This window comes from Hyla sarda, chromosome 1 (assembly GCF_029499605.1).
Source record: "Hyla sarda isolate aHylSar1 chromosome 1, aHylSar1.hap1, whole genome shotgun sequence".
Taxonomy (NCBI): domain Eukaryota; kingdom Metazoa; phylum Chordata; class Amphibia; order Anura; family Hylidae; genus Hyla; species Hyla sarda.
The window spans coordinates 257,642,598-257,668,075 of record NC_079189.1 but is presented as its reverse complement, the minus strand read 5'-3'; the positions used below and the strand labels follow the sequence as shown (position 1 = coordinate 257,668,075).

At 50.6% G+C, this 25,478-nt stretch overlaps 22 pseudogenes; all 22 read left to right on the top strand.

Annotated features, from left to right (window-relative positions):
• The first annotated feature begins 174 nt into the window (after nucleotides 1-174).
• On the top strand, nucleotides 175-294 carry LOC130352364 (5S ribosomal RNA; annotated as a pseudogene).
• Nucleotides 295-566: 272 nt separating this feature from the next.
• On the top strand, nucleotides 567-686 carry LOC130352985 (5S ribosomal RNA; annotated as a pseudogene).
• Nucleotides 687-970: 284 nt separating this feature from the next.
• On the top strand, nucleotides 971-1,090 carry LOC130348072 (5S ribosomal RNA; annotated as a pseudogene).
• Nucleotides 1,091-3,168: 2,078 nt separating this feature from the next.
• Nucleotides 3,169-3,288, top strand: LOC130339561 (5S ribosomal RNA; annotated as a pseudogene).
• A 1,675-nt stretch (nucleotides 3,289-4,963) lies between these two features.
• LOC130328638 (5S ribosomal RNA) lies at nucleotides 4,964-5,083 on the top strand (annotated as a pseudogene).
• Nucleotides 5,084-5,355: 272 nt separating this feature from the next.
• Nucleotides 5,356-5,475, top strand: LOC130331334 (5S ribosomal RNA; annotated as a pseudogene).
• A 2,071-nt stretch (nucleotides 5,476-7,546) lies between these two features.
• LOC130328005 (5S ribosomal RNA) lies at nucleotides 7,547-7,666 on the top strand (annotated as a pseudogene).
• Nucleotides 7,667-7,748: 82 nt separating this feature from the next.
• LOC130321275 (5S ribosomal RNA) lies at nucleotides 7,749-7,868 on the top strand (annotated as a pseudogene).
• A 277-nt stretch (nucleotides 7,869-8,145) lies between these two features.
• LOC130319798 (5S ribosomal RNA) lies at nucleotides 8,146-8,265 on the top strand (annotated as a pseudogene).
• A 2,861-nt stretch (nucleotides 8,266-11,126) lies between these two features.
• LOC130331459 (5S ribosomal RNA) lies at nucleotides 11,127-11,246 on the top strand (annotated as a pseudogene).
• A 284-nt stretch (nucleotides 11,247-11,530) lies between these two features.
• On the top strand, nucleotides 11,531-11,650 carry LOC130325332 (5S ribosomal RNA; annotated as a pseudogene).
• An 82-nt stretch (nucleotides 11,651-11,732) lies between these two features.
• Nucleotides 11,733-11,852, top strand: LOC130352529 (5S ribosomal RNA; annotated as a pseudogene).
• Nucleotides 11,853-11,934: 82 nt separating this feature from the next.
• On the top strand, nucleotides 11,935-12,054 carry LOC130330626 (5S ribosomal RNA; annotated as a pseudogene).
• A 3,491-nt stretch (nucleotides 12,055-15,545) lies between these two features.
• Nucleotides 15,546-15,665, top strand: LOC130326600 (5S ribosomal RNA; annotated as a pseudogene).
• An 876-nt stretch (nucleotides 15,666-16,541) lies between these two features.
• LOC130352848 (5S ribosomal RNA) lies at nucleotides 16,542-16,661 on the top strand (annotated as a pseudogene).
• Nucleotides 16,662-17,539: 878 nt separating this feature from the next.
• On the top strand, nucleotides 17,540-17,659 carry LOC130346409 (5S ribosomal RNA; annotated as a pseudogene).
• A 700-nt stretch (nucleotides 17,660-18,359) lies between these two features.
• LOC130331738 (5S ribosomal RNA) lies at nucleotides 18,360-18,479 on the top strand (annotated as a pseudogene).
• Nucleotides 18,480-19,358: 879 nt separating this feature from the next.
• On the top strand, nucleotides 19,359-19,478 carry LOC130328628 (5S ribosomal RNA; annotated as a pseudogene).
• A 272-nt stretch (nucleotides 19,479-19,750) lies between these two features.
• On the top strand, nucleotides 19,751-19,870 carry LOC130331312 (5S ribosomal RNA; annotated as a pseudogene).
• Nucleotides 19,871-21,941: 2,071 nt separating this feature from the next.
• LOC130327994 (5S ribosomal RNA) lies at nucleotides 21,942-22,061 on the top strand (annotated as a pseudogene).
• Nucleotides 22,062-22,143: 82 nt separating this feature from the next.
• LOC130321253 (5S ribosomal RNA) lies at nucleotides 22,144-22,263 on the top strand (annotated as a pseudogene).
• Nucleotides 22,264-22,540: 277 nt separating this feature from the next.
• LOC130319787 (5S ribosomal RNA) lies at nucleotides 22,541-22,660 on the top strand (annotated as a pseudogene).
• Nucleotides 22,661-25,478: the final 2,818 nt, after the last annotated feature.

The following is a 25,478-nucleotide window of genomic DNA, read 5'->3' as shown; positions in this document are numbered from 1 at the left end:
CTGCTCTCGTCAGATCGCAGACTGATACCCAGCTTAGGGCCTGGTAAGTACCAGCATGGGAGACTGGCTGGGAATTCCGGGTGCAGTTGACATTTTAATCTGTTGCCGCCTTCCGCTCCGATTCCGAAAAGGATTTATTGATGCTTAAATCCACAGTATAAAGGGCGTGAAGCTGTCAACGGCCATCCTAAGCTGAACGCGCCTGCTCTCGTCAGATCGCAGACTGCTACCCAGCTTAGGGCCCGGTAGGTACCAGCATGGGAGACTGGCTGGGAATCCCAGGTGTTGTTGACATTTTGCTCTGTAGCCGCCTTCCGCTCCGATTCCGAAAAGGATTTATTGATGCTTAAATCCACAGTATAGAGGGTGTGAAGCCGTCTACGGCTATCCTAAGCTGAATGTGCCTGTTGTTGTCAGATCGCAGACTGCTGCCCAGCAAGTACGGGCATGGGAGACTGGCTGGCAATCCAAGGTGCTATTGACATTTTGCTCTGTTGCTGCCTTCCTCTCCGATTCCGAAAAGGATTTATTGATGCTTAAATGCACAGTATAAAAAGCATGAAGCTGTCAATGGCTGTCCTAAGCTGAACGCGCCTGCTCTCGTCAGATCGCAGACTGCTACCCAGCTTAGGGCCTGGTAAGTACTGGCATGGGAGACTGGCTGGGAATCCCGGGTGCCGTTGACATTTTGCTCTATTGCTGCCTTCCGCTCCGATTCCGAAAAGAATTTATTGATGCTTAAATCCACAGTATACAAGGTGTGAAGCTGTCGACGGCCATCCTAAGCTTAACGCGCCTGCTCTTGTCAGATCGCAGACTGGTACAGATCTTTGGGCCGGTAAGTACCGGCATGGGACACTGGCTGGGAATCCCGGCTGCCGTTGACATTTTGCTCTGTTGCCGCCTTCCGTTTCCGATTCCGAAAAGGATTTATTGATGCTTAAATGCACAGTATAAAGGGCGAGAAGCTGTCAACGGCCATCCTAAGCTGAACGTGCCTGCTCTCGTCAGATCGCAGACTGCTACCAAGCTTAGGGCCCGGTAAGTACCAGCATGGGAGACTGGCTGGGAATCCCAGGTGCCGTTGACCTTTTGCTCTGTTGCCGCCTTACGCTCCTTACGCTTACGATTTATTGATGCTTAAATCCACAGTATACAGGGTGTGAAGATGTCTACGGCCATCCTAAGCTGAATGCGCCTGTTCTTGTCAGATCGCAGACTGTTACCCAGCTTAGGGCCTGGTAAGTACCAGCATGGGAGACTTTCGGGGAACCCCGGGTGCAGTTGACACTTTAATCTGTTGCCGCCTTCCGCTCCGATTCGGAAAAGGATTTATTGATGCTTAAATCCACAATACACAGGGTGTGAAGCTGTCAACGGCCATCCTAAGCCTGAACGTGCCTGCTCTCCTCAGATCGCAGACTGCTGCCCGGCAGTTACCGGCATGGGAGACTGGCTGGCAATCCAAGGTGCCGTTGACATTTTGCTTTGTTGCCGCCTTCCTCTCCGATTAATAAAAATATTTATTGATGCTTAAATCCACAGTATACAAGGCGTGAAGATGTCAACGGCCATCCTAAGCTGAACGCGCCTGCTCTCGTCAGATCGCAGACTGCTACCCAGCTTAGGGCCCAGTAAGTACCGGCATGGGAGACTGGCTGGGAATCCCGGGTGCAGTTGACATTATGCCCTGTTGCCGCCTTCCGTTCCGATTCCGAAAAGGATTTATTGATGCTTAAATGCACAGTATAAAAAGCATGAAGCTGTCAATGGCCATCCTAAGCTGAACGCGCCTGCTCTCGTCAGATCGCAGACTGCTACCCAGCCTAGGGCCCATTAAGTACCGGCATGGGAGACTGGCTGGGAATCCCGGGTGCAGTTGACATTTTGCTCTGTTGCCGCCTTCCGTTCCGATTCCGAAAAGGATTTATTGATGCTTAAATGCACAGTATAAAAATCATGAAGCTGTCAATGGCCATCCTAAGCTGAACGTGCCTGCTCTCGTCAGATCGCAGACTGCTACCCAGCTTAGGGCCTGGTAAGTACTGGCATGGGACACTGGCTGGGAATCTCGGCTGCCGTTGACATTTTGCTCTGTTGCCGCCTTCCGTTCCGATTCCGAAAAGGATTTATTGATGCCTAAATGCACAGTATAAAGGGCGAGAAGCTGTCAACAGCCATCCTAAGCTGAACGTGCCTGCTCTCGTCAGATTGCAGACTGCTACCCAGCTTAGGGCTCAGTAAGTACCGGCATGGGAGACTGGCTGGGAATCCCGGGTGCAGTTGACATTTTGCTCTGTTGCCGCCTTCCGCTCCGATTCCGAAAAAGGATTTATTGATGCTTAAATGCGCAGTATAAAAATCACGAAGCTGTCAATGGCCATCCTAAGCTGAACGCGCCTGCTCTCGTCACATCGCAGACTGCTACCCAGCTTAGGGCCCGGTAAGTACTGGCATGGGAGACTGGCTGGGGATCCCGGTTGCCGTTGACATTTTGCTCTTATGCCGCCTTCAGTTCCGATTCCGAAAAGGATTTATTGATGCTTAAATGCACAGTATACAAAGTGTGAAGCTGTCAACGGCCATCCGAAGCTGAACGCGCCTGCTCTCGTCAGATCGCAGACTGCTACCCAGCTTAGGGCCTGGTAAGTACCAGCATGGGAGACTGGCTGGGAATCCCGGGTGCAGTTGACATTTTAATCTGTTGCTGCCTTCCGCTCCGATTCGGAAAAGGATTTATTGATGCTTAAATGCACAGTATAAAGGGCGTGAAGCTGTCAACGGCCATCCTAAGCTGAACGCGCCTGCTCTCGTCATATCGCAGACTGCTACCCAGCTTAGGGCCCGGTAAGTACTAGCATGGGAGACTGGCTGGGAATCCCAGGTGTTGTTGACATTTTGCTCTGTAGCCGCCTTCCGCTCCGATTCCGAAAAGGATTTATTGATGCTTAAATCCACAGTATACAGGGTGTGAAGCCGTCTACGGCTATCCTAAGCTGAATGTGCCTGTTCTTGTCAGATCGCAGACTGCTGCCCGGCAAGTACAGGCATGGGAGACTGGCTGGCAATCCAAGGTGCTATTGACATTTTGCTCTGTTGCCGCCTTCCTCTCCGATTCCGAAAAGGATTTATTGATGCTTAAATGCACAGTATAAAAAGCATGAAGCTGTCAATGGCCATCCTAAGCTGAGCGCGCCTGCTCTCGTCAGATCGCAGACTGCTACCCAGCTTAGGGCCCGGTAAGTACCAGCATGGGAGACTGGCTGGGAATCCCGGGTGCCGTTGACATTTTGCTCTATTGCTGCTTTCCGCTCCGATTCCGAAAAGAATTTATTGATGCTTAAATCCACAGTATACAAGGTGTGAAGCTGTCGACGGCCATCCTAAGCTTAACGCGCCTGCTCTCGTCAGATCGCAGACTGGTACAGATCTTAGGGCCCGGTAAGTACCGGCATGGGACACTGGCTGGGAATCCCGGCTGCCGTTGACATTTTGCTCTGTTGCCGCCTTCCGTTCCGATTCCGAAAAGGATTTATTGATGCTTAAATCCACAATACACAGGGTGTGAAGCTGTCAACGGCCATCCTAAGCCTGAACGTGCCTGCTCTCCTCAGATCGCAGACTACTGCCCGGCAGTTACCGGCATGGGAGACTGGCTGGCAATCCAAGGTGCCATTGACATTTTGCTCTGTTGCCGCCTTCCTCTCCGATTAATAAAAATATTTATTGATGCTTAAATTCACAATATACAAGGTGTAAAGATGTCAACGGCCATCCTAAGCTGAACGCGCCTGCTCTCGTCAGATCGCAGACTGCATCCCAGCTTAGGGCCCAGTAAGCACCGGCATGGGAGACTGGCTGGGAATCCCGGGTGCAGTTGACATTTTGCTCTGTTGCCGCCTTCCGTTCCGATTCCAAAAAGGATTTATTGATGCTTAAATGCACAGTATAAAAATCATGAAGCTGTCAATGGCCATCCTAAGCTGAACGCGCCTGCTTTCGTCAGATCGCAGACTGCTACCTAGCTTGAGGGCCCGGTAAGTACTGGCATGGGAGACTGGCTGGGAATCCCGGTTGTCGTTGACATTTTGCTCTATTGCTGCCTTCCGCTCCGATTCCGAAAATAATTTATTGATGCTTAAATCCACAGTATACAAGGTGTGAAGCTGTCGACGGCCATCCTAAGCTTAACGCGCCTGCTCTCGTCAGATCGCAGACTGGTACAGATCTTAGGGCCCGGTAAGTACCGGCATGGGACACTGGCTGGGAATCCCGACTGCCGTTGACATTTTGCTCTGTTGCCGCCTTCCGTTCCGATTCCGAAAAGGATTTATTGATGCTTAAATGCACAGTATACAGGGTGTGAAGCTGTCAACGGCCATCCTAAGCTGAACGCGCCTGCTCTCGTCAGATCGCAGACTGATACCCAGCTTAGGGCCTGGTAAGTACCAGCATGGTAGACTGGCTGGAATCCCGGGTGCAGTTGACATTTTAATCTGTTGCCGCCTTCCGCTCCGATTCGGAAAAGGATTTATTGATGCTTAAATCCACAATATACAGGGTGTGAAGCTGTCAACGGCCATTCTAAGCTGAACGTGTCTGCTCTCCTCAGATCGCAGACTGCTGCCCGGCAGATACCGGCGTGGGAGACTGGCTGGCAATCCAAGGTGCCATTGACATTTTGCTCTGTTGCCGCCTTCCTCTCCGATTAATAAAAATATTTATTGATGCTTAAATCCACAGTATACAAAGTGTGAAGCTGTCAACGGCCATCCTAAGCTGAACGTGCCTGCTCTCGTCAGATCGCAGACTGCTACCCAGCTTAGGGCCTGGTAAGTACCAGCATGGGAGACTGGCTGGGAATCCCGGGTGCAGTTGACATTTTAATCTGTTGCCGCCTTCCGCTCCGATTCGGAAAAGGATTTATTGATGCTTAAATGCACAGTATAAAGGGCGTGAAGCTGTCAACAGCCATCCTAAGCTGAACGTGCCTGCTCTCGTCAGAACGCAGACTGCTACCCAGCTTAGGGCCCGGTAAGTACCAGCATGGGAGACTGGCTGGGAATCCCAGGTGTTGTTGACATTTTGCTCTGTAGCCGCCTTCCGCTCCGATTCCGAAAAGGATTTATTGATGCTTAAATCCACAGTATACAGGGTGTGAAGCCGTCTACGGCTATCCTAAGCTGAATGTGCTTGTTCTTGTCAGATCGCAGACTGCTGCCCGGCAAGTACGGGCATGGGAGACTGGCTGGCAATCCAAGGTGCTATTGACATTTTGCTCTGTTGCCGCCTTCCTCTCCGATTCCGAAAAGGATTTATTGATGCTTAAATGCACAGTATAAAAAGCATGAAGCTGTCAATGGCCATCCTAAGCTGAACGCGCCTGCTCTCGTCAGATCGCAGACTGCTACCCAGCTTAGGGCCCGGTAAGTACTGGCATGGGAGACTGGCTGGGAATCCTGGGTGCCGTTGACATTTTGCTCTATTGCTGCCTTCCGCTCCGATTCCGAAAAGAATTTATTGATGCTTAAATCCACAGTATACAAGGTGTGAAGCTGTCGACGGCCATCCTAAGCTTAACGTGCCTGCTCTTGTCAGATCGCAGACTGGTACAGATCTTAGGGCCCGGTAAGTACCGGCATGGGACACTGGTTGGGAATCCCGGCTGCCGTTGACATTTTGCTCTGTTGCCGCATTCCGTTCCGATTCCGAAAAGGATTTATTGATGCTTAAATGCACAGTATAAAAAGCGAGAAGCTGTCAACGGCCATCCTAAGCTGAACCTGCCTGCTCTCGTCAGATCGCAGACTGCTACCCAGCTTAGGGCCCGGTAAGTACCAGCATGGGAGACTGGCTGGGAATCCCAGGTGTCGTTGACATTTTACTCTGTTGCCGCCTTACGCTCCGATTCCGAAAAGGATTTATTGATGCTTAAATCCACAGTATACAGGGTGTGAAGATGTCTACGGCCATCCTAAGCTGAATGCGCCTGTTCTCGTCAGATCGCAGACTGCTACCCAGCTTCGGGCCTGGTAAGTACCAGCATGGGAGACTGGCTGGGAATCCCGGGTGCAATTGACATTTTGCTCTGTTTCTGCTCCGATTCCGAAAATTATTAATTGATGCTTAAATCCACAGTATACAAGGCGTGAAGCTGTCAACGGCCGTCCTAAGCTGAACGTGCCTGCTCTCGTCAGATCGCAGACTGCTACCCAGCTTAGGGCCTGGTAAGTACCAGCATGGGAGACTGGCTGGGAATCCCGGGTGCAGTTGACATTTTAATCTGTTGCTGCCTTCCGCTCCGATTCGGAAAAGGATTTATTGATGCTTAAATCCACAATACACAGGGTGTGAAGCTGTCAACGGCCATCCTAAGCCTGAATGTGCCTGCTCTCCTCAGATCGCAGACTGCTGCCCGGCAGTTACCAGCATGGGAGACTGGCTGGCAATTCAAGGTGCCATTGACATTTTGCTCTGTTGCCGCCTTCCTCTCCGATTAATAAAAATATTTATTGATGCTTAAATCCACAATATACAAGGCGTGAAGATGTCAACGGCCATCCTAAGCTGAACGCGCCTGCTCTCGTCAGATCGCAGACTGCTACCCAGCTTAGGGCCCAGTAATTACCGGCATGGGAGACTGGCTGGGAATCCCGGGTGCAGTTTACATTATGCTCTGTTGCCGCCTTCCGTTCTGATTCCGAAAAGGATTTATTGATGCTTAAATGCACAGTATAAAAATCATGAAGCTGTCAATGGCCATCCTAAGCTGAACGCGCCTGCTTTCGTCAGATCGCAGACTGCTACCTAGCTTAGGGCCCGGTAAGTACTGGCATGGGAGACTGGCTGGGAATCCCGGTTGCCGTTGACATTTTGCTCTATTGCTGCCTTCCGCTCCGATTCCGAAAATAATTTATTGATGCTTAAATCCACAGTATACAAGGTGTGAAGCTGTCGACGGCCATCATAAGCTTAACGCGCCTGCTCTCGTCAGATCGCAGACTGGTACAGATCTTAGGGCCCGGTAAGTACCGGCATGGGACACTGGCTGGGAATCCCGGCTGCCGTTGACATTTTGCTCTGTTGCCGCCTTCCGTTCTGATTCGGAAAAGGATTTATTGATGCTTAAATGCACAGTATACAGGGTGTGAAGCTGTCAACGACCATCCTAAGCTGAACGCGCCTGCTCTCGTCAGATCGCAGACTGATACCCAGTAGAGGGCCTGGTAAGTACCAGCATGGTAGACTGGCTGGAATCCGGGGTGCAGTTGACATTTTAATCTGTTGCCGCCTGCCGCTCCGATTCGGAAAAGGATTTATTGATGCTTAAATCCACAATATACAGGGTGTGAAGCTGTCAACGGCCATCCTAAGCTGAACGTGTCTGCTCTCCTCAGATCGCAGACTGCTGCCTGGCAGATACCGGCGTGGGAGACTGGCTGGCAATCCAAGGTGCCATTGACATTTTGCTCTGTTGCCGCCTTCCTCTCCGATTAATAAAAATATTTATTGATGCTTAAATCCACAGTATACAAAGTGTGAAGCTGTCAACGGCCATCCTAAGCTGAACGCGCCTGCTCTCATCAGATCGCAGACTGCTACCCAGCTTAGGGCCTGGTAAGTACCAGCATGGGAGACTGGCTGGGAATCCCGGGTGCAGTTGACATTTTAATCTGTTGCCGCCTTCCGCTCCGATTCGGAAAAGGATTTATTGATGCTTAAATGCACAGTATAAAGAGCGTGAAGCTGTCAACGGCCATCCTAAGCTGAACGCGCCTGCTCTCGTCAGAACGCAGACTGCTACCCGGCTTAGGGCCCGGTAAGTACCAGCATGGGAGACTGGCTGGGAATCCCAGGTGTTGTTGACATTTTGCTCTGTAGCCGCCTTCCGCTCCGATTCCGAAAATGATTTATTGATGCTTAAATCCACAGTATACAGGGTGTGAAGATGTCTACGGCCATCCTAAGCTGAATGCGCCTGTTCTTGTCAGATCGCAGACTGCTACCCAGCTTCGGGCCTGGTAAGTACCAGCATGGGAGACTGGCTGGGAATCCCGGGTGCAGTTGACATTCTGCTCTGTTTCTGCTCCGATTCCGAAAATTATTTATTGATGCTTAAATCCACAGTATACAAAGTGTGAAGCTGTCAACGGCCATCCTAAGCTGAACGCGCCTGCTCTCGTCAGATCGCAGACTGCTACCCAGCTTAGGGCCCGGTAAGTACCAGCATGGGAGACTGGCTGGGAATCCCAGGTGTTGTTGACATTTTGCTCTGTAGCCGCTTCCGCTTCGATTCCGAAAAGGATTTATTGATGCTTAAATCCACAGTATACAGGGTGTGAAGCCGTCTACGGCTATCCTAAGCTGAATGTGCCTGTTCTTGTCAGATCGCAGAATGCTGCCCGGTAAGTACTGGCATGGGAGACTGGCTGGGAATCCCGGTTGCATTTGACATTTTGCTCTATTGCTGCCTTCCGCTTCGATTCCGAAAATAATTTATTGATGCTTAAATCTACAGTATACAAGGTGTGAAGCTGTCGACGGCCATCCTAAGCTTAACGTGCCTGCTCTTGTCAGATCGCAGACTGGTACAGATCTTAGGGCCCGGTAAGTACCGGCATGGGACACTGGCTGGGAATCCCGTCTGCCGTTGACATTTTGCTCTGTTGTCGCCTTCCGTTCCGATTCCGAAAAGGATTTATTGATGCTTAAATGCACAGTATACAAAGTGTGAAGCTGTCAACGGCCATCCTAAGCTGAACGCGCCTGCTCTCGTCAGATTGCAGACTGCTACCCAGCTTAGGGCCTGGTAAGTACCAGCATGGGAGACTGGCTGGGAATCCCAGGTGCAGTTGACATTTTAATCTGTTGCTGCCTTCCGCTCCGATTCGGAAAAGGATTTATTGATGCTTAAATCCACAATACACAGGGTGTGAAGCTGTCAACGGCCATCCTAAGCCTGAACGTGCCTGCTCTCCTCAGATCGCAGACTGCTGCCCAGCAGTTACCAACATGGGAGACTGGCTGGCAATTCAAGGTGCCATTGACATTTTGCTCTGTTGCTGCCTTCCTCTCCGATTAATAAAAATATTTATTGATGCTTAAATCCACAATATACAAGGCGTGAAGATGTCAACGGCCATCCTAAGCTGAACGCGCCTTCTCTCGTCAGATCGCAGACTGCTACCCAGCTTAGGGCCCAGTAATTACCGGCATGGGAGACTGGCTGGGAGTCCCGGGTGCACTTGACATTATGCTCTGTTGCCGCCTTCTGTTCCGATTCCGAAAAGGATTTATTGATGCTTAAATGCACAGTATAAAAAGCATGAAGCTGTCAATGGCCATCCTAAGCTGAACGCGCCTGCTCTCGTCAGATCACAGACTGCTACCCAGCTAAGGGCACAGTAAGTACCAGCATGGGAGACTGGCTGGGAATCCCGGGTGCAGTTGACATTTTAATCTGTTGCCGCCTTCCGCTCCGATTCCGAAAAGGATTTATTGATGCTTAAATGCACAGTATAAAAAGCATGAAGCTTTCAATGGCCATCCTAAGCTGAACGCGCCTGCTCTCGTCAGATCGCAGACTGCTCTAGCTTAGGGCGCCGGTGGAGACTGGTTGGGAATCCCGGTTGCCGTTGACATTTTGCTCTATTGCTGCCTTCCGCTCCGATTCCGAAAAGAATTTATTGATGCTTAAATCCACAGTATACAAGGTGTGAAGCTGTCGACGGCCATCCTAAGCTTAACGCGCCTGCTCTCGTCAGATCGCAGACTGGTACAGATCTTAGGGCCCGGTAAGTACCGGCATGGGACACTGGCTGGGAATCCCGGCTGCCGTTGACATTTTGCTCTGTTGCCGCCTTCCGTTTCCGATTCCGAAAAGGATTTATTGATGCTTAAATGCACAGTATACAAAGTGTGAAGCTGTCAACGGCCATCCTAAGCTGAACGCGCCTGCTCTCGACAGATCGCAGACTGATACCCAGCTTAGGGCCTGGTAAGTTCCAGCATGGGAGACTGGCTGGGAATCCCGGGTGCAGTTGCCATTTTGCTCTGTTTCTGCTCCGATTCCGAAAATTGTTTATTGATGCTTAAATCCACAGTATACAAAGTGTGAAGCTGTCAACGGCCATCCTAAGCTGAACGCGCCTGCTCTCGTCAGATTGCAGACTGCTACCCAGCTTAGGGCCTGGTAAGTACCAGCATGGGAGACTGGCTGGGAATACCAGGTGCAGTTGACATTTTAATATGTTGCCGCCTTCCGCTCCGATTCGGAAAAGGATTTATTGATGCTTAAATCCACAATACACAGGGTGTGAAGCTGTCAACGGCCATCCTAAGCCTGAACGTGCCTGCTCTCCTCAGATCGCAGACTACTGCCCGGCAGTTACCGGCATGGAAGACTGTCTGGCAATCCAAGGTGCCATTGACATTTTGCTCTGTTGCCGCCTTCCTCTCCGATTAATAAAAATATTTATTGATGCTTAAATTCACAATATACAAGGCGTGAAGATGTCAACGGCCATCCTAAGCTGAACGAGCCTGCTCTCGTCAGATCGCAGACTGGTACAGATCTTAGGGCCCGGTAAGTACCGGCATGGGACACTGGCTGGGAATCCCGGCTGCCGTTGACATTTTGCTCTGTTGCCGCCTTCCGTTCCGGTTCCGATTCCGAAAAGGATTTATTGATGCTTAAATGCACAGTATACAAAGCGTGAAGCTGTCAACGGCCATCCTAAGCTGAACGCGCCTGCTCTCGACAGATCGCAGACTGATACCCAGCTTAGGGCCTGGTAAGTACCAGCATGGGAGACTGGCTGGGAATCCCGGCTGCCGTTGACATTTTGCTCTGTTGCCGCCTTCCGTTCCGATTCCGAAAAGGATTTATTGATGCCTAAATGCACAGTATAAAGGGCGAGAAGCTGTCAACAGCCATCCTAAGCAGAACGCGCCTGCTCTCGTCAGTTCGCAGACTGCTACCCAGCTTAGGGCCCGGTAAGTACCAGCATGGGAGATTGGCTGGGAATCCCAGGTGCAGTTGACATTTTGCTCTGTTGCCGCCTTCCGTTCCGATTCCGAAAAGGATATATTGATGCTTAAATGCACAATATAAAAATCAAGAAGCTGTCAACGGCCATCCTAAGCTGAATGCGCCTGCTCTCGTCAGATCGCAGACTGCTACCCAGCTTAGGGCCCGGTAAGTACCAGCATGGGAGACTGGCTGGGAATCCCAGGTGTCGTTGCCATTTTGCTCTGTTGCCGCCTTCTGTTCCGATTCCGAAAAGGATTTATTGATGCTTAAATGCACAGTATACAAAGTGTGAAGCTGTCAACGGCCATCCTAAGCTGAACGCGCCTCCTCTCGTCAGATCGCAGACTGCTACCCAGCTTAGGGCCTGGTAAGTACCAGCATGGGAGACTGGCTGGGAATCCCGGGTGCAGTTGACATTTTAATCTGTTGCCGCCTTCCGCTTCGATTCGGAAAATTATTTATTGATGCTTAAATCCACAATATAAAGGGCGAGAAGCTGTCAACGGCCATCCTAAGCTGAACGCGCCTGCTCTCGTCAGATCGCAGACTGATACCCAGCTTAGGGCCTGGTAAGTACCAGCATGGGAGACTGGCTGGGAATCCCAGGTGTCGTTGACATTTTGCTCTGTTGCCGCCTTACGCTCCGATTCCGAAAAGGATTTATTGATGCTTAAATCCACAGTATACAGGGTGTGAAGATGTCTATGGCCATCCTAAGCTGAACGCGCCTGCTCTCGTCAGATCGCAGACTGCTACCCAGCTTAGGGCCCGGTAAGTACCAGCATGGGAGACTGGCTGGGAATCCCAGGTGTCGTTGACATTTTGCTCTGTTGCCGCCTTCCGTTCCGATTCCGAAAAGGATTTATTGATGCTTAAATGCACAGTATACAAAGCGTGAAGCTGTCAACGGCCATCCTAAGCTGAACGCGCCTGCTCTCGTCAGATCGCAGACTGTTACCCAGCTTAGGGCCTGGTAAGTACCAGCATGGGAGACTGGCTGGGAATCCCGGGTGCAGTTGACATTTTAATCTGTTGCCGTCTTCCGCTTCGATTCGGAAAATTATTTATTGATGCTTAAATCCACAATATAAAGGGCGTGAAGCTGTCAACGGCCATCCTAAGCTGAACGCGCCTGCTCTCGTCAGATGGCAGACTGATACCCAGCTTAGGGCCTGGTAAGTACCAGCATGGGAGACTGGCTGGGAATCCCAGGTGTCGTTGACATATTGCTCTGTTGCCGCCTTACGCTCCGATTCCGAAAAGGATTTATTGATGCTTAAATCCACAGTATACAGGGTGTGAAGATGTCTATGGCCATCCTAAGCTGAATGCGCCTGTTCTCGTCAGATCGCAGACTGCTACCCAGCTTCGGGCCTGGTAAGTACCAGCATGGGAGACTGGCTGGGAATCCCGGGTGCAGTTGCCATTCTGCTCTGTTTCTGCTCCGATTCCGAAAATTGTTTATTGATGCTTAAATCCACAGTATCCACAGTATCCACAGTATCCACAGTATCCACAGTATACAAAGTGTGAAGCTGTCAACGGCCATCCTAAGCTGAACGCGCCTGCTCTTGTCAGATCGCAGACTGCTACCCAGCTTAGGGCCTGGTAAGTACCAGCATGGGAGACTGGCTGGGAATCCCAGGTGCAGTTGACATTTTAATCTGTTGCCGCCTTCCGCTCCGATTCGGAAAAGGATTTATTGATGCTTAAATCCACAATACACAGGGTGTGAAGCTGTCAACGGCCATCCTAAGCCTGAACGTTCCTGCTATCCTCAGATCGCAGACTACTGCCCGGCAGATACCGGCATGGGAGACTGGCTGGCAATCCAAGGTGCCATTGACATTTTGCTCTGTTGCCGCCTTCCTCTCCGATTAATAAAAATATTTATTGATGCTTAAATTCACAATATACAAGGCGTGAAGATGTCAACGGCCATCCTAAGCTGAACGCGCCTGCTCTCGTCAGATCGCAGACTGCTACCCAGCTTTGGGCCCAGTAAGTACCGGCATGGGAGACTGGCTGGGAATCCCGGGTGCAGTTGACATTTTGCTCTGTTGCCGCCTTCCGTTCCGATTCCGAAAAGGATTTATTGATGCTTAAATGCACAGTATAAAAATCATGAAGCTGTCAACGGCCATCCTAAGTTGAACGCGCCTGCTCTCGTCAGATCGCAGACTGATACCCAGCTTAGGGCCTGGTAAGTACCAGCATGGGAGACTGGCTGGGAATCCAGGGTGCAGTTGACATTTTAATCTGTTGCCGACTTCCGCTTCGATTCGGAAAATTATTTATTGATGCTTAAATCCACAATATAAAGGGCGTGAAGCTGTCAACTGCCATCCTAAGCTGAACGCGTCTGCTCTCGTCAGATCGCAGACTGCTACCCAGCTTAGGGCCCAGTAAGTACCGGCATGGGAGACTTGCTGGGAATCCCGGGTGCAGTTGACATTTTGCTTTGTTGCCGCCTTCCGCTCCGATTCCGAAAAGGATTTATTGATGCTTAAATCCACAGTATACAGGGTGTGAAGCCGTCTACGGCTATCCTAAGCTGAATGTGCCTGTTCTTGTCAGATCGCAGACTGCTGCCCGGCAAGTACGGGCATGGGAGACTGGCTGGCAATCCAAGGTGCTATTGACATTTTGCTCTGTTGCCGCCTTCCTCTACGATTCCGAAAAGGATTTATTGATGCTTAAATGCACAGTATAAAAAGCATGAAGCTGTCAATGACCGTCCTAAGCTGAATGCGCCTGCTCTCGTCAGATCGCAGACTGCTACCCAGCTTAGGGCCCGATAAGTACTGGCATGGGAGACTGGCTGGGAATCCCGAGTGCCGTTGACATTTTGCTCTATTGCTGCCTTCCGCTCCGATTCCGAAAATAATTTATTGATGCTTAAATCCACAGTATACAAGGTGTGAAGCTGTCGACGGCCATCCTAAGCTTAACGCGCCTGCTCTCGTCAGATCGCAGACTGGTACAGATCTTAGGGCCCGGTAAGTACCGGCATGGGACACTGGCTGGGAATCCCGGCTGCCGTTGACATTTTGCTCTGTTGCCGCCTTCCGTTCCGATTCCGAAAAGGATTTATTGATGCTTAAATGCACAGTATAAAGGGCGAGAAGCTATCAACGGCCATCCTAAGCTGATTTCGCCTGCTCTCGTCAGATCGCAGACTGCTATCCAGCTTAGGGCCTTGTAAGTACCAGCATGGGAGACTGGCTGGAATCCTGGGTGCAGTTGACATTTTGCTCCGATTCCGAAAATTATTTATTGATGCTTAAATCCACAGTATACAAAGTGTGAAGCTGTCAACGGCCATCCTAAGCTGAACGCGCCTGCTCTCGTCAGATCGCAGACTGCTACCCAGCTTAGGGCCCAGTAACTACCGGCATGGGAGAGTGGCTGGGAATCCCGTGTGCAGTTGACATTTTGCTCTGTTGCCGCCTTCCGTTCCGATTCCGAAAAGGATTTATTGATGCTTAAATGCACAGTATAAAAAGCATGAAGCTGTCAATGGCCATCCTAAGCTGAACGTGCCTGCTATCGTCAGATCGCAGACGGCTACCCAGCTTAGGGCCCGGTAAGTACTGGCATGGGAGACTGGCTGGGAATCCCGGGTGCCGTTGACATTTTGCTCTATTGCTGCCTTCCGCTCCGATTCCGAAAAGAATTTATTGATGCTTAAATCCACAGTATACAAGGTGTGAAGCTGTCGACGGCCATCCTAAGCTTAACGCGCCTGCTCTCGTCAGATCGCAGACTGGTACAGATCTTAGGGCCCGGTAAGTACCGGCATGGGACACTGGCTGGGAATCCCGGCTGCCGTTGACATTTTGCTCTGTTGCCGCCCTCCGTTCTGATTCCGAAAAGGATTTATTGATGCTTAAATGCACAGTATACAAAGTGTGAAGCTGTCAACGGCCATCCTAAGCTGAACGAGCCTGCTCTCGTCAGATTGCAGACTGCTACCCAGCTTAGGGCCTGGTAAGTACCAGCATGGGAGACTGGCTGGGAATCCCGGGTGCAGTTGACATTTTAATCTGTTGCCGCCTTCCGCTCCAATTCGGAAAAGGATTTATTGATGCTTAAATCCACAGTATACAGGGTGTGAAGATGTCTGCGACCATCCTAAGCTGAACGCGCCTGCTCTCGTCAGATCGCAGACTGCTACCCAGCTTAGGGCCTGCTAATTACCAGCATGGGAGACTGGCTGGGAATCCCAGGTGTTGTTGACATTTTGCTCTGTAGCCGCCTTCCGCTCCGATTCCAAAAAGGCTTTATTGATGCTTAAATCCACAGTATACAGGGTGTGAAGCAGTCTACAGCTATCCTAAGCTGAATGTGCCTGTTCTTGTCAGATCGCAGACTGCTGCCCGGCAAGTACGGGCATGGGAGACTGGCTGGCAATCCAAGGTGCTATTGACATTTTGCTCTGTTGCCGCCTTCCTCTCCGATTCCGAAAAGGATTTATTGATGCTTAAATGCACAGTATAAAAAGCATGAAGCTGTCAATGGCCATCCTAAGCTGAACGCGCCTGCTCTCGTCAGATCGCAGACTGCTACCCAGCTTAGGGCCCGGTAAGTACTGGCATGGGAGACTAGCTGGGAATCCCAGGTGCCGTGGACATTTTGCTCTATTGCTGCCTTCCGCTCCGATTCCGAAAATAATTTATTGATGCTTAAATCCACAGTATACAAGGTGTGAAGCTGTCGACGGCCATCCTAAGCTTAACGCGCCTGCTCTCGGCAGATCGCAGACTGGTACAGATCTTAGGGCCCGGTAAGTACTGGCATGGGACACTGACTGGGAATCCCGGCTGCCGTTGACATTTTGCTCTGTTGCCGCCTTCCGTTCCGATTCCGAAAAGGATTTATTGATGCTTAAATGCACAGTATACAAAGTGTGAAGCTGTCAACGGCCATCATAAGCTGAACGCGCCTGCTCTCATCAGATCGCAGACTGCTACCCAGCTTAGGGCCTGGTAAGTACCAGCATGGGAGACTGGCTTGGAATCCCGGGTGCAGTTGACATTTCAATCTGTTGCCGCCTTCCGCTCCGATTTGGAAAAGGATTTAATGATGCTTAAATGCACAGTATAAAGAGCGTGAAGCTGTTAACGGCCATCCTAAGCTGAACGTTCCTGCTCTCGTCAGATCGCAGTCTGCTACCCAGCTTAGGGCCCGGTAAGTACCAGCATGGGAGACTGGCTGGGAATCTCAGGTGTTGTTGACATTTAGCTCTGTAGACATTTTGCTTCGATTCCGAAAAGGATTTATTGATGCCTAAATCCACAATATACAGGGTGTGAAGCCGTCTACGGCTATCCTAAGCTGAATGCGCCTGTTCTTGTCAGATCGCAGACTGCTGCCCGGCAAGTACGGGCATGGGAGACTGGCTGGCAATCCAAGGTGCTATTGACATTTTGATCTGTTGCCGCCTTCCTCTCCGATTAAAAAAAATATTTATTGATGCTTAAATCCACAGTATACAAGGCGTGAAGATGTCAATGGCCATCCTAAGCTGAACGCGCCTGCTCTCGTCAGATCGCAGACTGCTACCCAGCTTAGGGCCCGGTAAGTACTGGCACGGGAGACTGGCTGGGAATCCCGGGTGCTGTTGACATTTTGCTCTATTGCTGCCTTCCGCTCCGATTCCGAAAATAATTTATTGATGCTTAAATCCACAATATACAAAGCGTGAAGATGTCAACGGCCATCCTAAGTTGAACGTGCCTGCTCTCGTCAGATCGCAGATTGCTAGCAAGCTTAGGGCCCAGTAAGTACCATCATGGGAGACTGGCTGGGAATCCCGGGTGCAGTTGACATTTTGCTCTGTTGCCGCCTTCCGTTCCGATTCCGAAAAGGATTTATTGATGCTTAAATGCACAGTATAAAAAGCATGAAGCTGTCAATGGCCATCCTAAGCTGAACGCGCCTGCTCTCGTCAGTTCGCAGACTGCTACCCAGCTTAGGGCCCGGTAAGTACTGGCATTGGAGACTGGCTGAGAATCTCAGGTGTTGTTGACATTTTGCTCTGTAGCTCTGTAGACATTTTGCTCCGATTCCGAAAAGGATTTATTGATGCTTAAATCCACAGTATACAGGGTGTGAAGATGTCTACGGCCATCCTAAGCTGAATGCGCTTGTTCTCGTCAGATCGCAGACTGCTACCCAGCTTCGGGCCTGGTAAGTACCAGCATGGGAGACTGGCTGGGAATCCCGAGTGCAGTTGACATTTTGCTCCGATTCCGAAAATTATTTATTGATGCTTAAATCCACAGTATACAAAGTGTGAAGCTGTCAACAGCCATCCTAAGCTGAACGTGCCTGCTCTCGTCAGATCGCAGACTGGTACAGATCTTAGGGCCCGGTAAGTACGGGCATGAGACACTGGCTGGGAATCCCGGCTGCCGTTGACATTTTGCTCTGTTGCCGCCTTCCGTTCCGATTCCGAAAAGGATTTATTGATGCTTAAATGCACAGTATAAAGGGAGAGAAGCTGTCAACGGCCATCCTAAGCTGAACGTGCCTGCTCTCGTCAGATCGCAGACTGCTACCCAGCTTAGGGCCCGGTAAGTACCAGCATGGGAGACTGGCTGGGAATCCCAGGTGTTGTTGACATTTTGTTCTGTTGCCGCCTTCCGCTCCGATTCCGAAAAGGATTTATTGATGCTTAAATGCACAGTATAAAAAGCATGAAGCTGTCAATGGCCATCCTAAGCTGAACGCGCCTGCTCTCGTCAGATTGCAGACTGCTACCCAGCTTAGGGCCCGGTAAGTACTGGCATTGGAGACTGGCTGGGAATCCCAGGTGCCGTTGACATTTTGCTCTATTGCTGCCTTCCGCTCCGATTCCGAAATTAATTTATTGAATCTTAAATCCACAGTATACAAGGTGTGAAGCTGTCGACGGCCATTCTAAGCTTAACGCGCCTGCTCTCGTCAGATCGCAGACTGGTACAGATCTTAGGGCCCGGTAAGTACCGGCATGGGACACTGGCTGGGAATCCCGGCTGCCGTTGACATTTTGCTCTGTTGCCGCCTTCCGTTCCGGTTCCGGTTCCGATTCCGAAAAGGATTTATTGATGCTTAAATGCACAGTATACAAAGTGTGAAGCTGTCAACGGCCATCCTAAGCTGAACGCTCCTGCTCTCGTCAGATCGCAGAATGATACCCAGCTTAGGGCCTGGTAAGTACCAGCATGGGAGACTGGCTGGGAATCCCGGGTGCAGTTGACATTTTAATCTGTTGCTGCTTTCCGCTCCGATTCGGAAAAGGATTTATTGATGCTTAAATGCACAGTATAAAGGGCATGAAGCTGTCAATGGCCATCCTAAGCTGAACGCGCCTGCTCTCGTCAGATCGCAGACTGCTACCCAGCTTAGGGCCCGGTAAGTACCAGCATGGGAGACTGGCTGGGAATCCCAGGTGTTGTTGACATTTTGCTCTGTAGCCGCCTTCCGCTCCGATTCCGAAAAGGCTTTATTGATGCTTAAATCCACAGTATACAGGGTGTGAAGCAGTCTACGGCTATCCTAAGCTGAATGTGCCTGTTCTTGTCAGATCGCAGACTGCTGCCCGGCAAGTGCGGGCATGGGAGACTGGCTGACAATCCAAGGTGCTATTGACATTTTGCTCTGTTGCCGCCTTCCTCACCGATTCCGAAAAGGATTTATTGATGCTTAAATGCACAGTATAAAAAGGATGAAGCTGTCAATGGCCATCCTGAGCTGAACGCGCCTGCTCTCGTCAGATCACAGACTGCTACCCAGCTTAGGTCCCGGTAAGTACTGGCATGGGAGACTGGCTGGGAATCCCGGGTGCCGTTGACATTTCGCTCTATTGCTGCCTTCCGCTCCGATTCCGAAAAGAATTTATTGATGCTTAAATCCACAGTATACAAGGTGTGAAGCTGTCGACGGCCATCCTAAGCTTAACGCGCCTGCTCTTGTCAGATCACAGACTGGTACAGATCTTAGGGCCCGGTAAGTATCGGCATGGGACACTGGCTGGGAATCCCGGCTGCCGTTGACATTTTGCTCTGTTGCCGCCTTCCGTTTCCGATTCCGAAAAGGATTTATTGATGCTTAAATGCACAGTATACAAAGTGTGAAGCTGTCAACAGCCATCCTAAGCTGAACGCGCCTGCTCTCGTCAGATTGCAAACTGATATCCAGCTTAGGGCCTGGTAAGTACCAGCATGGGAGACTGGCTGGGAATCCCGGGTGCAGTTGACATTTTAATCTGTTGCCGCCTTCCGCTCCGATTCGGAAAAGGATTTATTGATGCTTAAATGCACAGTATAAAGGGCGTGAAGCTGTCAACAGCCATCCTAAGCTGAACGTGCCTGCTCTCGTCAGAACGCAGACTGCTACCCAGCTTAGGGCCCGGTAAGTACCAGCATGGGAGACTGGCTGGGAATCCCAGGTGTTGTTGACATTTTGCTCTGTAGCCGCCTTCCGCTCCGATTCCGAAAAGGATTTATTGATGCTTAAATCCACAGTATACAGGGTGTGAAGCCGTCTACGGCTATCCTAAGCTGAATGTGCTTGTTCTTGTCAGATCGCAGACTGCTGCCCGGCAAGTACGGGCATGGGAGACTGGCTGGCAATCCAAGGTGCTATTGACATTTTGCTCTGTTGCCGCCTTCCTCTCCGATTCCGAAAAGGATTTATTGATGCTTAAATGCACAGTATAAAAAGCATGAAGCTGTCAATGGCCATCCTAAGCTGAACGCGCCTGCTCTCGTCAGATCGCAGACTGCTACCCAGCTTAGGGCCCGGTAAGTACTGGCATGGGAGACTGGCTGGGAATCCTGGGTGCCGTTGACATTTTGCTCTATTGCTGCCTTCCGCTCCGATTCCGAAAAGAATTTATTGATGCTTAAATCCACAGTATACAAGGTGTGAAGCTGTCGACGGCCATCCTAAGCTTAACGTGCCTGCTCTTGTCAGATCGCAGACTGGTACAGATCTTAGGGCCCGGTAAGTACCGGCATGGGACACTGGTTGGGAATCCCGGCTGCCGTTGACATTTTGCTCTGTTGCCGCATTCCGTTCCGATTCCGAAAAGGATTTATTGATGCTTAAATGCACAGTATAAAAAGCGAGAAGCTGTCAACGGCCATCCTAAGCTGAACCTGCCTGCTCTCGTCAGATCGCAGACTGCTACCCAGCTTAGGGCCCGGTAAGTACCAGCATGGGAGACTGGCTGGGAATCCCAGGTGTCGTTGACATTTTACTCTGTTGCCGCCTTACGCTCCGATTCCGAAAAGGATTTATTGATGCTTAAATCCACAGTATACAGGGTGTGAAGATGTCTACGGCCATCCTAAGCTGAATGCGCCTGTTCTCGTCAGATCGCAGACTGCTACCCAGCTTCGGGCCTGGTAAGTACCAGCATGGGAGACTGGCTGGGAATCCCGGGTGCAATTGACATTTTGCTCTGTTTCTGCTCCGATTCCGAAAATTATTAATTGATGCTTAAATCCACAGTATACAAGGCGTGAAGCTGTCAACGGCCGTCCTAAGCTGAACGTGCCTGCTCTCGTCAGATCGCAGACTGCTACCCAGCTTAGGGCCTGGTAAGTACCAGCATGGGAGACTGGCTGGGAATCCCGGGTGCAGTTGACATTTTAATCTGTTGCTGCCTTCCGCTCCGATTCGGAAAAGGATTTATTGATGCTTAAATCCACAATACACAGGGTGTGAAGCTGTCAACGGCCATCCTAAGCCTGAATGTGCCTGCTCTCCTCAGATCGCAGACTGCTGCCCGGCAGTTACCAGCATGGGAGACTGGCTGGCAATTCAAGGTGCCATTGACATTTTGCTCTGTTGCCGCCTTCCTCTCCGATTAATAAAAATATTTATTGATGCTTAAATCCACAATATACAAGGCGTGAAGATGTCAACGGCCATCCTAAGCTGAACGCGCCTGCTCTCGTCAGATCGCAGACTGCTACCCAGCTTAGGGCCCAGTAATTACCGGCATGGGAGACTGGCTGGGAATCCCGGGTGCAGTTTACATTATGCTCTGTTGCCGCCTTCCGTTCTGATTCCGAAAAGGATTTATTGATGCTTAAATGCACAGTATAAAAATCATGAAGCTGTCAATGGCCATCCTAAGCTGAACGCGCCTGCTTTCGTCAGATCGCAGACTGCTACCTAGCTTAGGGCCCGGTAAGTACTGGCATGGGAGACTGGCTGGGAATCCCGGTTGCCGTTGACATTTTGCTCTATTGCTGCCTTCCGCTCCGATTCCGAAAATAATTTATTGATGCTTAAATCCACAGTATACAAGGTGTGAAGCTGTCGACGGCCATCATAAGCTTAACGCGCCTGCTCTCGTCAGATCGCAGACTGGTACAGATCTTAGGGCCCGGTAAGTACCGGCATGGGACACTGGCTGGGAATCCCGGCTGCCGTTGACATTTTGCTCTGTTGCCGCCTTCCGTTCTGATTCGGAAAAGGATTTATTGATGCTTAAATGCACAGTATACAGGGTGTGAAGCTGTCAACGACCATCCTAAGCTGAACGCGCCTGCTCTCGTCAGATCGCAGACTGATACCCAGTAGAGGGCCTGGTAAGTACCAGCATGGTAGACTGGCTGGAATCCGGGGTGCAGTTGACATTTTAATCTGTTGCCGCCTGCCGCTCCGATTCGGAAAAGGATTTATTGATGCTTAAATCCACAATATACAGGGTGTGAAGCTGTCAACGGCCATCCTAAGCTGAACGTGTCTGCTCTCCTCAGATCGCAGACTGCTGCCTGGCAGATACCGGCGTGGGAGACTGGCTGGCAATCCAAGGTGCCATTGACATTTTGCTCTGTTGCCGCCTTCCTCTCCGATTAATAAAAATATTTATTGATGCTTAAATCCACAGTATACAAAGTGTGAAGCTGTCAACGGCCATCCTAAGCTGAACGCGCCTGCTCTCATCAGATCGCAGACTGCTACCCAGCTTAGGGCCTGGTAAGTACCAGCATGGGAGACTGGCTGGGAATCCCGGGTGCAGTTGACATTTTAATCTGTTGCCGCCTTCCGCTCCGATTCGGAAAAGGATTTATTGATGCTTAAATGCACAGTATAAAGAGCGTGAAGCTGTCAACGGCCATCCTAAGCTGAACGCGCCTGCTCTCGTCAGAACGCAGACTGCTACCCGGCTTAGGGCCCGGTAAGTACCAGCATGGGAGACTGGCTGGGAATCCCAGGTGTTGTTGACATTTTGCTCTGTAGCCGCCTTCCGCTCCGATTCCGAAAATGATTTATTGATGCTTAAATCCACAGTATACAGGGTGTGAAGATGTCTACGGCCATCCTAAGCTGAATGCGCCTGTTCTTGTCAGATCGCAGACTGCTACCCAGCTTCGGGCCTGGTAAGTACCAGCATGGGAGACTGGCTGGGAATCCCGGGTGCAGTTGACATTCTGCTCTGTTTCTGCTCCGATTCCGAAAATTATTTATTGATGCTTAAATCCACAGTATACAAAGTGTGAAGCTGTCAACGGCCATCCTAAGCTGAACGCGCCTGCTCTCGTCAGATCGCAGACTGCTACCCAGCTTAGGGCCCGGTAAGTACCAGCATGGGAGACTGGCTGGGAATCCCAGGTGTTGTTGACATTTTGCTCTGTAGCCGCTTCCGCTTCGATTCCGAAAAGGATTTATTGATGCTTAAATCCACAGTATACAGGGTGTGAAGCCGTCTACGGCTATCCTAAGCTGAATGTGCCTGTTCTTGTCAGATCGCAGAATGCTGCCCGGTAAGTACTGGCATGGGAGACTGGCTGGGAATCCCGGTTGCATTTGACATTTTGCTCTATTGCTGCCTTCCGCTTCGATTCCGAAAATAATTTATTGATGCTTAAATCTACAGTATACAAGGTGTGAAGCTGTCGACGGCCATCCTAAGCTTAACGTGCCTGCTCTTGTCAGATCGCAGACTGGTACAGATCTTAGGGCCCGGTAAGTACCGGCATGGGACACTGGCTGGGAATCCCGTCTGCCGTTGACATTTTGCTCTGTTGTCGCCTTCCGTTCCGATTCCGAAAAGGATTTATTGATGCTTAAATGCACAGTATACAAAGTGTGAAGCTGTCAACGGCCATCCTAAGCTGAACGCGCCTGCTCTCGTCAGATTGCAGACTGCTACCCAGCTTAGGGCCTGGTAAGTACCAGCATGGGAGACTGGCTGGGAATCCCAGGTGCAGTTGACATTTTAATCTGTTGCTGCCTTCCGCTCCGATTCGGAAAAGGATTTATTGATGCTTAAATCCACAATACACAGGGTGTGAAGCTGTCAACGGCCATCCTAAGCCTGAACGTGCCTGCTCTCCTCAGATCGCAGACTGCTGCCCAGCAGTTACCAACATGGGAGACTGGCTGGCAATTCAAGGTGCCATTGACATTTTGCTCTGTTGCTGCCTTCCTCTCCGATTAATAAAAATATTTATTGATGCTTAAATCCACAATATACAAGGCGTGAAGATGTCAACGGCCATCCTAAGCTGAACGCGCCTTCTCTCGTCAGATCGCAGACTGCTACCCAGCTTAGGGCCCAGTAATTACCGGCATGGGAGACTGGCTGGGAGTCCCGGGTGCACTTGACATTATGCTCTGTTGCCGCCTTCTGTTCCGATTCCGAAAAGGATTTATTGATGCTTAAATGCACAGTATAAAAAGCATGAAGCTGTCAATGGCCATCCTAAGCTGAACGCGCCTGCTCTCGTCAGATCACAGACTGCTACCCAGCTAAGGGCACAGTAAGTACCAGCATGGGAGACTGGCTGGGAATCCCGGGTGCAGTTGACATTTTAATCTGTTGCCGCCTTCCGCTCCGATTCCGAAAAGGATTTATTGATGCTTAAATGCACAGTATAAAAAGCATGAAGCTTTCAATGGCCATCCTAAGCTGAACGCGCCTGCTCTCGTCAGATCGCAGACTGCTCTAGCTTAGGGCGCCGGTGGAGACTGGTTGGGAATCCCGGTTGCCGTTGACATTTTGCTCTATTGCTGCCTTCCGCTCCGATTCCGAAAAGAATTTATTGATGCTTAAATCCACAGTATACAAGGTGTGAAGCTGTCGACGGCCATCCTAAGCTTAACGCGCCTGCTCTCGTCAGATCGCAGACTGGTACAGATCTTAGGGCCCGGTAAGTACCGGCATGGGACACTGGCTGGGAATCCCGGCTGCCGTTGACATTTTGCTCTGTTGCCGCCTTCCGTTTCCGATTCCGAAAAGGATTTATTGATGCTTAAATGCACAGTATACAAAGTGTGAAGCTGTCAACGGCCATCCTAAGCTGAACGCGCCTGCTCTCGACAGATCGCAGACTGATACCCAGCTTAGGGCCTGGTAAGTTCCAGCATGGGAGACTGGCTGGGAATCCCGGGTGCAGTTGCCATTTTGCTCTGTTTCTGCTCCGATTCCGAAAATTGTTTATTGATGCTTAAATCCACAGTATACAAAGTGTGAAGCTGTCAACGGCCATCCTAAGCTGAACGCGCCTGCTCTCGTCAGATTGCAGACTGCTACCCAGCTTAGGGCCTGGTAAGTACCAGCATGGGAGACTGGCTGGGAATACCAGGTGCAGTTGACATTTTAATATGTTGCCGCCTTCCGCTCCGATTCGGAAAAGGATTTATTGATGCTTAAATCCACAATACACAGGGTGTGAAGCTGTCAACGGCCATCCTAAGCCTGAACGTGCCTGCTCTCCTCAGATCGCAGACTACTGCCCGGCAGTTACCGGCATGGAAGACTGTCTGGCAATCCAAGGTGCCATTGACATTTTGCTCTGTTGCCGCCTTCCTCTCCGATTAATAAAAATATTTATTGATGCTTAAATTCACAATATACAAGGCGTGAAGATGTCAACGGCCATCCTAAGCTGAACGAGCCTGCTCTCGTCAGATCGCAGACTGGTACAGATCTTAGGGCCCGGTAAGTACCGGCATGGGACACTGGCTGGGAATCCCGGCTGCCGTTGACATTTTGCTCTGTTGCCGCCTTCCGTTCCGGTTCCGATTCCGAAAAGGATTTATTGATGCTTAAATGCACAGTATACAAAGCGTGAAGCTGTCAACGGCCATCCTAAGCTGAACGCGCCTGCTCTCGACAGATCGCAGACTGATACCCAGCTTAGGGCCTGGTAAGTACCAGCATGGGAGACTGGCTGGGAATCCCGGCTGCCGTTGACATTTTGCTCTGTTGCCGCCTTCCGTTCCGATTCCGAAAAGGATTTATTGATGCCTAAATGCACAGTATAAAGGGCGAGAAGCTGTCAACAGCCATCCTAAGCAGAACGCGCCTGCTCTCGTCAGTTCGCAGACTGCTACCCAGCTTAGGGCCCGGTAAGTACCAGCATGGGAGATTGGCTGGGAATCCCAGGTGCAGTTGACATTTTGCTCTGTTGCCGCCTTCCGTTCCGATTCCGAAAAG